This window comes from Arachis ipaensis, chromosome B10 (assembly GCF_000816755.2).
Source record: "Arachis ipaensis cultivar K30076 chromosome B10, Araip1.1, whole genome shotgun sequence".
Classification (NCBI taxonomy): domain Eukaryota; kingdom Viridiplantae; phylum Streptophyta; class Magnoliopsida; order Fabales; family Fabaceae; genus Arachis; species Arachis ipaensis.
This window is the reverse complement of record NC_029794.2, coordinates 129,517,149-129,522,115: the sequence shown is the minus strand read 5'-3', so window position 1 is coordinate 129,522,115 and position 4,967 is coordinate 129,517,149. Positions and strand designations below refer to the sequence as shown.

Sequence of the window (4,967 nt, the reverse complement as noted above, 5' to 3'; positions counted from 1 at the left end):
TTTTTATATATACATATACATGCCCGACGAAAAATACAGTATTTATTATTTGTGATCTTTCTATGTTTTTTCTTTTTAATTATAATATTTTCATAATTTATTTTCGTTCTTACTTCAAATTTTAAACTTTTATTTTGTTCATCTTTTTCTTGGATTGAAATTTATATTAAGACCATGATTATCATAACAAAAACCCTCATCACCTATATATCCCTACACTATTCCAAGCATCAATCATTGGCTTCCTTTAGCCAAAGCCTTTATGTTTTAGCTTTGTTCGTCATCCTTGCTTTATGGAACTCTCGGGTAACAATGTCTCGCGAGCTTGTTGAGCTAGAGGCATGGTAGAACATGGGAAGTATTACAGAGATGTTGCTGAAAAAGAAAAACGTTACCAAATATTCAAAGAAAACGTTGAGTTCATTGAGTCATTCAATGCTAATAATAAGAACTTAACTTTCAAACTTGGTGTTAATCAATTTGCTGACCAAACCTTTGAAGAATTTAAGGCTTCATCACTTAATGGGAAAAAGGGGTCACTTGGTTTATTGGGGATGGAAGAAATAAAAACACCTTTTAGGTATGAAAATGTCACAGACATTCCTGAAACTATAGACTGGAGGAAAAGAGGTGCTGTTACTCCAATCAAGGACCAGAAAGATTGTGGTATGTAATTACCATATATAATTGTATTTTTCATGTTTATTTCTATTATTATTATAAACATATAGCTATTTATTTTCAAATTGAATGTTTTAAAAATAATGTTGAAAACTAAAAATAATGATGAAAATTTGTTTATTTTTTGGTACATAGATGAAATATAATTTTAAAACATACAACATATTTTTTGTTATATGTATATCGATCATATTAATGTATTAGCTAGTAGGCACTAATATACCTATTAATCTAATTATTTTTATAAATTAAGTATGTACAATAATAACAAATATACGAGCTAGATTAGTTAAGACACTAATATATAAAAATTTAATTACCAAAATGTTTAGTAATTAAAGAAATTTAACTAAAAATAACCATAACTTATGTTTAATATTATTAATTATTACAATAATTAATAAATATTAAATAAGACAAACTCTTATTTTTCTTTTTGTTTCTCTAACATTATTGAATTAATTATTTGCCAACGGAAGTTGATATTTGTTCTTCCCTTTTTTACCAACACTATAGGTAGCTGTTGGGCTTTTGCAGCCGTGGCTACAGTAGAAGGTATCCACCAAAGGATAAGTGTAGGGCCACCACTTTTATTGAAATTTGGCCAGCATTTAACCATCAAAGGAAAAATGATTAATCCTACACTATTAGATCTCATCTCACATCATTAAAAATATTGATAATGACTAATTGATGGCTAAACATCACAAATTCTGCTGCTCCCTAGCACTCCTCTCCACCAAATTAGCACAGGAAAATTAGAATCCCTCTCAGAGCAAGAACTAGTAGATTGTGTTAGAGGAAAATCTGGTGGATGTAGTGGCGGTTTCGTGGAAGATGCCTTCAAATTCATAGCTAAAAAAGGAGGGATTGCAAGTGAAGCAAAATACCCTTACAAACATGTTGATAGGACTTGCAATTCTAAGAAGAAGGAACCTGTAGCCTCTATCAAGGGCTACGAAAAGGTTCCTAAAAACAATGAAAAGGCGCTCCTCAAAGCCGTCGCGAACCAACCGGTCGGAGTTGACATTGAAGCCGGACAAAAGGCTTTCCAGTTCTACTCTGGCGGGGTTTTCACCGGAAAATGTGGAACTAAGAGCGACCATGTTGTTGCCGTAGTTGGTTACGGTTCAACCGAAGATGGTACTAAGTATTGGATAGTAAAAAATTCATGGGGCAAAAATTGGGGCGAAAATGGTTACATGAGGATGAAGAGAGACATAAAATCTAACAAGGGTTTATGTGGTCTTGCTATGAATCCTCTTTATCCGGTTGCTTTTGCTTAATTAATTAAGTACTCTAGTTCATGCATGCATGATGTGATAATAATAATTAAGCTAAATCTATCGTTATCATCATACTATAAATAAAAATAAAGGGCTAATTGTTATTATTATATGCATATGCATGCTCTTAATTTAAGCTTCTCGTGTGTTTGTAAGTACTGGTGTTATGTATGAAAAATAATCTTATTCTCAATCATATAAAGAAATGGTCCTTGGTATATATGCCATATATTCAATGCTTTTGTTTCCTCTTAGATTCTAGCATTATTATTGTAGTATATATATGCCATAGTCTATGATATTGACATTTTTTTTATAAAGATGAATGCTATATCAGTATATCCTAAGTATTCTCAGCTAAAAGGAATAAAAGGACAATAAAGAGCTTAATCATATGAAGGAACAATGTACAAACAGATTCATGTTCAGTACCCAAGCGAAGCTTATTTCATTCCCGTTATTTTTTAAGATTTTTTTTCTCTACATTTGTTATATCTAACAATAAAAATAATTGATAAAAAATAAAAAAAAAATATTTTTTTATACCTTTCGACCCGACGGGTTGACAAAATCCGAACCGGTGAACGATCCAAGCATCCCTCCACGAGGCACCTGACAGCTGGGGAAGGAAATTTTCTGAAAGGTGGGACTACCCATGAGGGGTTCACCCCAGCACGGACTATATAAGGGGAGGGTCCTACCCCTTCTAGAGGTATGACACCTATCCCTTATTTTTTTCTGCCACCTTGTATAAATTCTGACTTGAGCGTCGGAGTCCTTTTTACTGGTGGCTTCCCCCCACGTCGCACCAACCAGTTTGAAAGATCCTCGAGCCCTCCTCCACTCCCCACCATGCCAGTCTGTGAGATCCCGTCACTCGAGAACGATCCGGATCCAGATCCCCTGTCAATCTAGAGTATCCAACACCCCCGACCTATTCAGGAACCGAACAACCGAACAATACCATAAAAAATATACAAAAGACTGAAAAGAGTATATAATTAATAACGCTCTTTTAATGAGAGTGATTTTTGTTGGTGTTGGACCAACTTAGATAAAACTTGGATAAAAAATACTTGGATAAGTAGCATAGTTAGAAAATAATTCATTACCACGTCATATATGACTTTAATTTAAAAAAATTGTGATGGAAGTTAAAGTTAGTTTATAAACCAACTAACACATGATATAATTTATAGGTTGATTTCAGAATCTAAATTCTAAATTCCTCCAACTTCTCCGCGACTTCACCAATAGAGCCTCCATCTTCATGCGGGTGCTGAATTCAACACTCTCACTTTGTGTTGATGGGGATCACAAAATCTCCCTGCACTACTTCTTATGATTCCCATTCCGATTTATACGTCGATGTTCTCCAATCCGCTATCAAATCCAGAGACCCTTTTGTCGGAAGATCCGTTCATGCTCGAATCATCAAACACGGCCTTCACTTGGGTGTCTTCTTGATGAACAATCTCCTCAATTTTTATGCTAAAACTGGTTCCTTCTCTGATGTTCACCGCGTGTTCGCTGAAATGCCATTGAAGACCATTTTCTCTTGGAACAACATTCTGTCAGCATATGCCAAAAGGGAGAACTTCGAAGCTGCACAGCGAGTGTTTGATGAAATTCCTGAACCCGATTCTGTTTCCTGGACTTCAATGATAGTGGGGTATAACATGTTGGGTCATTTTGATAATGCCATTCATATGTTTCTCAGGATGATTTCATGTGGAGTGTCGCCAACCCAGTTCACATTTACCAATGTTCTTGCTTCATGTGCTGCAACTGAAGCACTGGATATTGATAGAAAAGTTCACTCCTTCATTATAAAACTTGGATTATCCAGTGTTGCTCCTGTGGCCAATTCACTTCTTAACACGTATGCAAAGTCAGTTGATTCAGTAATGGTGAAGGTTGTGTTTGGCCGGATGAGGTTAAAAGACAAATCAACTTGGAATACTATGATTTCGATGCATATGCATTTTAGTCAACTTGACCTTGGACTTGCCCTTTTTCAGGAAATGACTGATCCAGACATTGTCTCTTAGAATTCAATCATTACAGGATATACTCATCAAGGACATGATGTCAAAGCCCTTGAAATTTTTTCGCTTATGCTTAACAGTTCATCTTCAAAGCCAGATAAGTACACCTTGGGAAGTGTTCTGTCAACTTGTGCCAATCTTGAAAATTTGAAACTTGGGAAACAAATCCATGCGTACATGGTAAGAGCTAATATAGACATATCTGGAGCCGTGAGAAATGCTCTGATCTTAATGTATGCAAAGGCTGGTGGCAATGAAATTGCTCATGGGATTGTAGATATTACAGGTATCTCAAATCTTGATGTTATAGCATTCACATCACTGCTAGATGGCTTTGTCAAAATTGGGGATATAAACCTGGCAAGAGATATATTTGACTCACTAGAATTTTGAGATGTAGTTGCATGGACAGCCATGATTGTAGGTTATGCACAGAATGGTTTACTTAGCGATGCTTTGGATCTCTTCAGGAAAATGGTTAGAGATGGTCCAAAGCTAAACAACTATACATTAGCAGCGGTTTTAAGTGTCTTTTCAAGCTTGGTTTCTCTTGGTCACGGTAAGCAGCTTCAGGCAACTGCCACAAGATTGCAAGAAGCATCATCAATTTCTGTTGGTAATGATTTAATTACTATGTATTAAAGATCAAGAAGCATCAGAGATGCAAGGAAAGTATTCAAACAGATATGCTCTAACAAGAATAAATTGACTTGGACTTACATGATTATAGCTCTATCTCAACATGATTTTGGAAAAGATACCGTAGAACGGTTCGACACTATGCTGAAACTTGACATAGAGCCTGACCAAATTACTTATGTTGGTATCTTGTCTGCTTGTTCGCACGTGGGACTGGTACAATAGGGTAAGAGTTACTTTAGTTTAATGAAAAATGTTCATCACATTGAAGGTAACTTTTTTGGGACGTGGAACCGAGTACACCGCTTCATCA

General features: G+C 35.5%; 2 pseudogenes; both read left to right on the top strand.

The window, feature by feature from the left end:
• Positions 175-2,187, top strand: LOC107621365 (annotated as a pseudogene).
• The window catches only part of LOC107621366, a 2,577-nt pseudogene continuing 724 nt past the window's right edge, over positions 3,115-4,967 (top strand).